This window comes from Vicia villosa, linkage group LG3, assembly GCF_029867415.1.
Source record: "Vicia villosa cultivar HV-30 ecotype Madison, WI linkage group LG3, Vvil1.0, whole genome shotgun sequence".
Classification (NCBI taxonomy): Eukaryota; Viridiplantae; Streptophyta; class Magnoliopsida; order Fabales; family Fabaceae; genus Vicia; species Vicia villosa.
In genome coordinates this window covers 115188382-115198016 of record NC_081182.1, presented here as the reverse complement: position 1 = coordinate 115198016, position 9635 = coordinate 115188382, and positions in this window count along the sequence as shown.

The window sequence follows — 9635 nt, the reverse complement described above, 5'->3', positions numbered from 1 at the left end:
GAGGTGTTAGAAGTGGGATTCGAACCCGGGACCTTGTAGTTACAATCCTTACTTCCTTACCAATTGTGCCAATTTAAAGTGTATGAAGCATCGGTCAGCATTTTGCTATTTATTAAAATATAAATAATTTAAGAGTAAACTATTATATTTTAAAATAGACTTTAAATCGAGTATTTATAAAATTCAGGATATCAATGTAAATGAAACCTAGATTTTATAAAAACCCAATTTTTTAAATAGTTTTGAATTTTTTAAAAGTGTGGGCAAATTTTGGGGTACAACAGACTTCAATAATCATATATTGATGATATTGATCCTTAAAAGTCATGTTTTGATCCAAAACCCTAAAAGTCAAAGGTGATCTTATACAGTTGACTTTTTCCAGATGAAGTGAAGTCTTGGATTTTTGTGATGAATCAAGTTCTCCTCCTTAAATGAATGATATGAATGGAACATATTTAGGTAATAGGAGTTATTTAACCATGTTTTGAGTTGTGGAGCCATGTCCTGATTAAAAGTCAATTGTCTAGGTGAATTAGGTCAAAAACCCTAATTGTAGACTAGATGAAATTGATGACTGTGGATCTTGAATTGAAGTACAATGCCAAGTGGATATTGTCATAGTGATTATTTGAGGATGATTGAACACTTTGAGTAATGCCCTGAAGCTTCTTAGGGTTTCCCAGATGTGGTCCCTGATTTCAGCCCTTGATGGGCTCAAAACCCTAGTCTGGGGACCTGAGCAAAACCTGAGTCCTGATGACTGGTGCCTAATCAACATAGGTGAATAAGTGAATCATTTGAGTACTGTGATTGTATCAGAGGTCATTATCTTATTGATTGATCTTTTGTCTGAGCTCCTTTTTGTCCTTGAACACCCTTGATTGAGTACCAGATAAACAAGTGTCCGCTCTGAGTACTTGTCTTGAGTTGATGAAATGTATGGAGGTGTGACATCTCAGGGGGTAAACATTAGGGTATGAAAGATGCCCTTATTTAAGTTTCTTTCATCTGGAGGGAGAAAGATTGATATCTTGATCTCCTCTAAGAGAAAGAGACTTAAATACCAAAGTATGTCCGAATTTTGGGCGTTCCTGAGATGTTGCAGTGATAATGAAACGTTTGTTCATTACTAGATCCCGTTGTCGCACTCGGCGGGGGATAGGGAGACGAACTCCTGTAGAAATGTGTTGTGCGGATTCTGGTGAATGGACGGCAATGTAAAATGTGTGATCCATCTTTTTTAACTAAGTGTTAATACTTAGAAAAAGGTAAACAACCTCTCCTCGTTTCGGATGTCTAAATCGCGAAACTGGTCTCAATTGTGATTTTGGACAATATCTCAGATAAAGAGAAAAACTCCAAGAGTCTGTTTCCTCATCAAACTTCTCCCCAGTATTTGTTGGAGAGATACCATTTGACGGTATATAAGATACATCATCATACTTTCCTTCAATTCGACGTCTTCGAAGGAATTCCATATGATCATGCGTCATGATTTTGGACGATATCTCAGATAAAGAGAAATTCTCCAAGGGTTTGTTCAACGGATCCAACACACTTCAGCTTGCATCAAAGACATCAAAGCGAAATCGGTAATCACTTCACTTAACTCCATCTTTTTCGGTTGATTTCATGATTTTTGATTAGTGGTTGTTTTCTCAATTTCGGGTCCATTGCTTCGTGTTTGTCGTCGCCACACTTGAACATATATTCTTGCTCTGCGTTTGATTTGAGAGTTAATTTGAGTTTGATATCTATTATTCGTATGTATTATGGTTGTCTCTGTTTTGCAATTATCTTTGAACTATGTTGTTCTTGTTGTTGTTCATTCTGGAAAATAGAAGAGTCCGAAAAAGAAGAATAAAGAGCGGCAGTTCACTTGAGTTTTTTTTCTGTTCTTTAGTTCTAGCATTGTATTAGTTTCAATTGTCTGTCTAAGTGAATCTATGTGGCCCAACTCAACTTTTCTCCATAGTACGTCACTTCCATATTCAGTCCACACAACCCCATTTGATTTTATTTTCGAGATCATTCTCTTGTTTTTTCCTTTAATTGCTTTATTGTTTTCAATATTTGTTTTGATCTTTAAGTTTCTTATGTAAAAAATACAAAAAAAATTATATTTAGTTAATTAGTGGTTTATATCAAAAATACAAAAAAAAAAAAATCTATATGTTGTTCAATTATAATTTCTTTTTTAGAATTTTAATATGCTTATCTTTAATTAATCTGGATTGATATTATTAAATATTTCTTTATTATTTTTCATGCATCATTTCCTATATTCGTACTAACTTCTTTTTGTTAATTGCAAGGTACCACACTTGAGACTCTGGATATTTACCTACTGTCTTCTCGCATATTTTTAAATATTATGCATCCGCTCATGGTTTGTAATAGTTTTAACTAGGGAATTATTTTTCCCACCTCCAATTATGTAACTGCCCCAAAGCCATGTAATAGCGTGGGAACTTTACATTCTGCATTTTATTTTTTGTACATATTTAACTGTTAGTAATTAGGATTGTATGGAAAGATAATAATTGAACATAGATAACCTTAACTTCAAGATTAACATATCCGAATCAAACTCACACACACACTTTGACTTTCAAACAAAATTAACATGAGCTACCCAAACTAAGAGCCCACAAAGAATTGTGGATGAAAATGGTGCTTACACCTTCCCTTTTCATAACTTACCCCCCGAGCATGTTTCTTCTAAAAAATGTCTTTTTCTGTTCTTTTTACCTTTCTTGAAATTGGACAAAATAAAAGTCGGTGGCGACTCTTACTTATCCGCGACATTTTTAAAAGTCAGTTCTCCCACCGAGTTACACCAACTATTACACTTACATATCAGAACATATTTCTACACATTTACACAATCAAATGCATCAATTCCATCACAATTACATCAGCCATCCATCATATAGGTTCACACATACACAAATGCAATTTCATGAATAAAATTCCACAACAACCATGACAATTAAATTTCCACATTCGTAACGTTATATTTCCGTCCTCTTTGATTTTCATGGCCATCTCCGGATGAGTTCTTCTCAATTTTTGCTTGACCGGAGGGCACTCTGCTTTTAATGGTAAGTGATGCTCCACTATACTGGTATCCAACCATGGCATATCCTGATAAGACCAAGCGAAGACATCTGAGAATTCTTTGAGCAGTTGTATCAAACTCTCTCTGATATCTAAACTAAGCGAAGCTCCAATCTTAACCTCTTTTCTGTTTCCATCAGAACCAAGGTTTATGATCTCTAGAGGCTCATTGTTTGGCTGAATGGCCTCTTCCTTTTGTTAAAGTAATCGTGAAAGTTCTTTTGATATTTCTTCGTCTTCCTCTTCCTCTGCCTCGAATACAGGAAACCCAAAGCTTGGAGAAGTCATACGATCGCACGTTTCAACGTGGTATTTTATAATTAATCTGCATATGTGTGAAAACATTTATTTAGACAACGAGGGAAGACTCGGTGTATGCAGTTAATAGTTTTTGATTTTTTTAAGGGTATTTTTTAGGATTACCAATTTCCGAAAAAGAAAAGGGGAAAACTAACGAAGGAACAAAATGACATTTTTATTTATTGGCAGTCATTTCTTGAAACAAAGACCCTATAAAACAAAAGTCTATTGCTTTGGGCGAAGCAAAGAGGGACATTTTCTTAAGAAATAGTAAAATGCAAACCCCTATGAAACATCTCTTCACCCTGGGCTATGGTGAGAGGACAAAATAACGGTGAAAGTTCCTACTTAGGAGTGCGAACAACAGTTGAAACTTCAACAGCTGTCCAATAGTGGCGAACCCCATTATGCACTAAGTAATCTGACACCTTAGGCTTGAGTTGGCCTGTGGTAGGTCTTGATTTACCAACCACTGTCTTTGCAACACTCTGACGATCTTCTTCTACTTCAGCGGACTGAGCGGTGTGAGCATACCCATTTCCAAGTGGAGTATGTCGGACTTTCTTTTGAGGAAACTTCCAATCTTCTGAATGGAGAGACTCGTTGTCGGAGACACTTTCGAGATCATCCTCTTCTGTATTTTGATCTTGCTCTTCTCCCAAGATATCATTGACTAGGTATGTGAACTCTAAATCCATAGCCTCGGAAGGTGACTTGGGGATATAATCCTCAATGATGACTTCACCGGTCGATGATGATGAATAGTAAGGGTTATATATCTCTTTTGGCCGAGTAAGATACTCATAATCAATGTTCCATCCAGTTGGAACAATGTCTTCAAGAGAGATTTTTGAACTTTCAGGAGCAGAGTATTTCACCATGTAATCGAATTTTCCTCTTGGTTCTCCTAATGTATCCCAAGTCTCTTCAGGGATAGGAGGAACTTCTTTTGCTGAACCATGACTCCTGGTGGTGAAGCTGTTTGTAACTTCTTCATTGATTGATTGAGTCTTACTTTCAGATCCTTTAGTCGGATAACAGCAAGGTGAATCAGACTCGGATAGGGATATGTATCCTGCCTCGAGAAGGTAAGACATATATTCCACTTCAAAATTTTCATCGGTGTTTTCTGTACCGATGGTATTGACTATTTGTTGAACAGGTTGAAGAAAACCTCCACTACGGAAAGTTTCTTGAATTGGGAGAACTACCTCAATTCCTGGGATAGCTTTTGATGAAGTTGGAAGGAATCCAACTCCTGTTCTGTTCTTGTTGTTAGTAGGAATATTAACGTGTCCCCAACCATTGGTAGCGCCATCCTTTACAACTAGGATTGCATCTTTGTAGGAATAAATAGACGCTGCTTTCTTCTTTCCTTTTTCATTGTCCAAGGAAAGTGCTTGGAATTTAGTTCCAGTGACTTCTTTTGGTTCTATGTCGGAGAATGATGACAGGTTGCTGACGATCAAAGCTCGTTCTCCACATACGGTTACCAATTTGTCATTTCTTATAAACTTCAGTTTCTGATGAAGTGTCTAAGTAATTTCCCCAGCCTCATGAATCCATGGGCGACCTAGCAAACAACTGTATTGTGTCGGGATATCCATAACTTGGAAAGTGATTTTAAACGTCTGAGGTCCAATAGTTATGGGAAGATCTACTTCTCCAAAAACTGACTTCCTTTATCCATCAAATGCTTTGACGATGACGTGAGTGTCCCTTAGTTGGTAATCTTTGAAGGATAATCTTGATAATGTTGATTTCGGCATGACGTTGAGAGAGGATCCATTGTCTATTAGGACTCCTGTGAGTACATCACTCATGCTGCCAACTGAGATGTGAAGTGGAAGATTATGGTCCACTCCTTCTTCAGAAAGATCTTCGTCACAAAAACTTAAGTTAGTTCCTGCGGAGATGTTGGCAATGATACTTGATCGGTCACCAATTTCACTTATACTCCGCAAATTATTTGGTAAAAATCAGTCAATTCGGTAACACTGTGAATGGTTTGTTCTTTGTTTTAAGTAATTCTTTCATGTTTTGTTAATCTAATTGTTAGCGGTAATTTTTAGTAGAATAGTTACTTTTAATCACTTTGTTGGTAGTTATTGGTTATTTCAGGTTTAAGGAAGAATAGCCGAAAAATGGGACGAGAACAGAAGAAAACAAAGCCAAAATTGCAAGGAAAGAAGCTGACGCGGGCACCAGCGTCGTGGGACACGGCCACGTCAGCTGAAAAAGGAGAAAAATTGCTGCTGGTAGCTGACACAGGCGCCAGCGTCATGGGACACGGCCGTGTCAGCTGATACATGGAAAAGAGCTTTTTTAAGAGAAAACAGAGGCTGACGCGGGCGCCAGTGTCGTGGGACACGGCCGCGTCAGCTGTTGCGGCCAGAAATTGTTTTTTTTAGCTGTTTCATTATTTCAAGTCTCATTAAGGGTGTTTTCGACTTTTTACATGAATGGAATGTAACCTAACACTACTTAGTCCTAGTTTGAGAGTTTTTTGGATTATCTTGGATCATATTGAAGAATTCTACGGTGAAGAAGATAAGCTAACAAGGGTTTCGGAGAACGGAGATTTTCAACGGCAATCGCAATTGAAGATCAAAGCTTTCCCTCATTTTTGTAATGTTTATCATCTCTATTTTTAATTCTTCGAATATTACTATGAGTAGCTAAACCCCCTGATCCGTGCATTTTGATGCACATTCCTTTATGTTTGTACTTAGGCATTTCTATGGTTTGATTTGTTTATTTTTCTATTTTATTATGTTTTTATATTTTAATTCATTTTTATTGTTATTTGATTTTCGTATTTAATTTTCAGCTTTAGCAGTCTGCACGGAAACGATCATAACTGGAGTTCCAGGAGTCCGATTGAGGCGTTCTAATAATCGACGGAAAGCTAAGAGAAAGATCTACAACTTTTGTGTTGGAGTCAAAGTCAGATTCGGAGCGCATATTTTCCAGAATTTCGTTTGAAGTTGCAGCATTAGTTTTATTTAGTTTTGGATCATTAGTTTTGGGTCTGGGTTATGTTTGTTTGACCCAGTTGGGTTATGACCCGAATTTCCTTTTGTCTTCTCTTTAGTCTAGGTCTGGCCGTACAGCGTAATATCACGTTTTACTATTCACAATTTTGTTTCCACTCTTTTGCTCTGTACGCTTGAATGGAGAACTAAACATCCAGAGTCGATCTACTGTAATCGAATTCCAAAAGCTTTGAGGTTTTTATTTTATCAATTCAATTTCGCTTCTCTTTCAATTATATTCTATGAACTTGCATTTGCTTAATCTGTTATTTCGTGGAATATTTTGATTAATTTCGTATGATTGTATTCCTAACTGTTAATCGTTGTTTACGTCGCTTCGTCGTTAAATTGCGTTTCTATATCGTGTTTGCTTAATTCGCGATTGTATTAATCCGTTTGCTTAATTCGGAATAAGAATCCAATCTGCTTAATATCTTTTGCGCTTGTCAATTGATATTGAAATCGAATAGAGATCGAAGCCGCTTAGGGAAATGGTAAGGTAGAAACCCATGATAAGCCGGAACCGAAAACAGTAGATTGGCTTAATTTTATAATCACTTTTTCAAAACAACTTATTTCATTAATCGCTTTTGATAATCATTTTTTCTATAATTCGAACCTAAACCAACCCCCCTAAATCGATTTACCTTTGGTTAATAATCAACGAGAATCCTTGTGATACGATACGCGAGTCACTTGTCGCTTTCTACGGTTTTATTCAAAACTACTCGTTTTTGATCCGCGCGCGACAGCGGATCAAATTGGCGCCGTTGCCGGGGATTCTTGTTGTTATTAACTAATATTAGGCATAGTGTTGTTGCTAGGATTTTTTTTTTGTGTTGTGTTTGTTGATTTTCAGGGTTGCAATTCCGGTTGGTGTACAGTGATAAGTTTTCCAGCCTATCAGGTAAGTTTGAAAGCTACTGTTTCGAATCGTTCCGAATTTTTTCCACAAAGTCAGAAATAAATCGACGAACAGTACTCCTTTAGAATTCTAAAAGAATTTGACCCTCAAAATCGCAAATTCATCGTTTTTCTATTTTTAATGAATTTTTTACTGTTTTTATAGAGTCGAAAAAATCCAAAAAAATTCCTAAAATTCGTATTTTATCTAATTAGATTAAATTTCGTGTTTTTATATTTTTCTGAACTTATTTTAATCGTGTTCCTTCATTCTATTTGTTTATGGCTGTTATAAGACATTGTTGTCAGTTTCGCATTTGTTGCTGCATTGCTTAATTGATTTTGATTCTTAACTTGATTTTGATTCTGAACTTGATTTTGATAACATGGTTGATCAAAGAACACTAAGGAAGCTAGCTACGCTTGATGTTAATTCTAATGGTTTATATATTGAACATGCTGATGTTGTTGTTCCCTTTGAATTGAAATCTGGTTTAATACACTTGTTGCCAAGGTTTAGTGGTCTTGTAGGTGAGGATCCACATAAGCATCTAAAGGAATTCCATATTGTTTGTTCTACATTATTGAGACCTAAAGGAATAACAGAAGACCATATCAAGCTGAGAGTCTTCCCGTTCTCACTTCAAGGTGCTGCAAAAGATTGGTTATACTGCCTTGAGCCAAACTCTGTTACAAGCTGGAATGATCTCAAAAAAGTGTTCTTAGAAAGATTCTTCCCTCCCCAAGTTACCACTTTTGCATCTTCCGGACCTTCACTAGAGGACCTTGTCAAGCAAATGGCTATGAATAATCTCCAGTATCAACAACAAATAGATTCTAGTCTTCAGACTTTGCAAACACAGATTGGACAGCTTTCCACTTTGATGAATGTCATGCAGCAAGCTCAAGGATCAAACCAACAACCCTTGGAAGAGCACTCTATTTTTCAAATTGAGTCTCTTTCTGAAAATGTTGATGATACTCGTAATGATTTGCTTGCATATGATTTTCCATCACTGTCTGATTTTGATGATGTTTACTCATGTTCTGATTGTACTGACACTAACATTTGTGTTGTATGTGCTGAGATTGATGCTGCCTTACAGGGTAACATATTTACTACAGGTGAAGTTCTTATCGATGAAGTTGTTCATGCAGCTGATACTCTTGACATCCTGACAACCTCAAGCACTCATTCCATTGAGCAGCCACCTTTCCTCGAGCTGAAGCAACTTCCTGAAAATCTTAGATATGATTATTTAGAGATGAATGAAAAACCTCCGGTTAAAATTTCTTCTAAACTTTATTTTGATCAAGAAAGTAAGTTTTTGCAGGTTTTGAAGAAGCCTAAGAAAGGAATTAGATGGATCTTGGATGACATTTATGATATTAGTTCGTCCATGTGTGTGCATAGGATCTCACTTGAAGATGAAGAAAAAGTAGTGAGGCATCCCCACCTTTGGTTCCTTGATGTTGTGAAAGATGAGAGCACCTTCACGTGCCCATTTGACACTTTTACTTTTAGAAGAACATTCTTTGATCCTGGAATAAAAGGAGAAGGAGCTAAACCACTTTTTAAGGACGATGAGCATTACCGAAAGCTACTCCATGAGAGTCCCACTTTGGAAGAAGAGAATGTAGAAGATCCTTCACTAGAAAAGGCTGCTTATGTGATCACCTATCCTCCTTGACCACGCGGGTGTGTTCTTTCCTTTCTCTCCCTCTTACTTTAATATTTATGTCTTTTCATTGAGGACAATGTATGTCTTAAGTGTGGGGGAGGGAATCATTTATTTGTTTTGTTTTCTTTCAATTTTTTATTTGTTTTTGTTAGTATTTTGTTTAATTTCAATCAATAAAAAAATGCATCTTCTTGAAAGTTTTGGGCTACAGACTGATTTGAGTCGAGTTTGCGGAAACTTGGGAAAAATTCACAAGATCGGTATCGTTCTAACACCGTAAGTCTCCTGCATATGGAAATTGATTTGAATTTGTTATTATGTTTTAGCCTTAATTTCTCATTCTTTGACAGCTCTTGAGTAGTTTATTTCAGCAGTCGGCACCATCTCTCACACACTTTACGCAAGAAGCCGATGAATATAAGTGAATGTTCCGAAAAGAAAAGAAAACAAAAGAGAAAAGAAAAAGGTAATACACCTTCTAAGTTTGGTGATCCTCACCCGGTCACTTAACCCAACGGTTGTATAATCTTCAAAAAAAATTTCAAAACTCTTTGTTAGTTGGTTCAGCGGTTTCTGGTGCTGAACTTGGTAG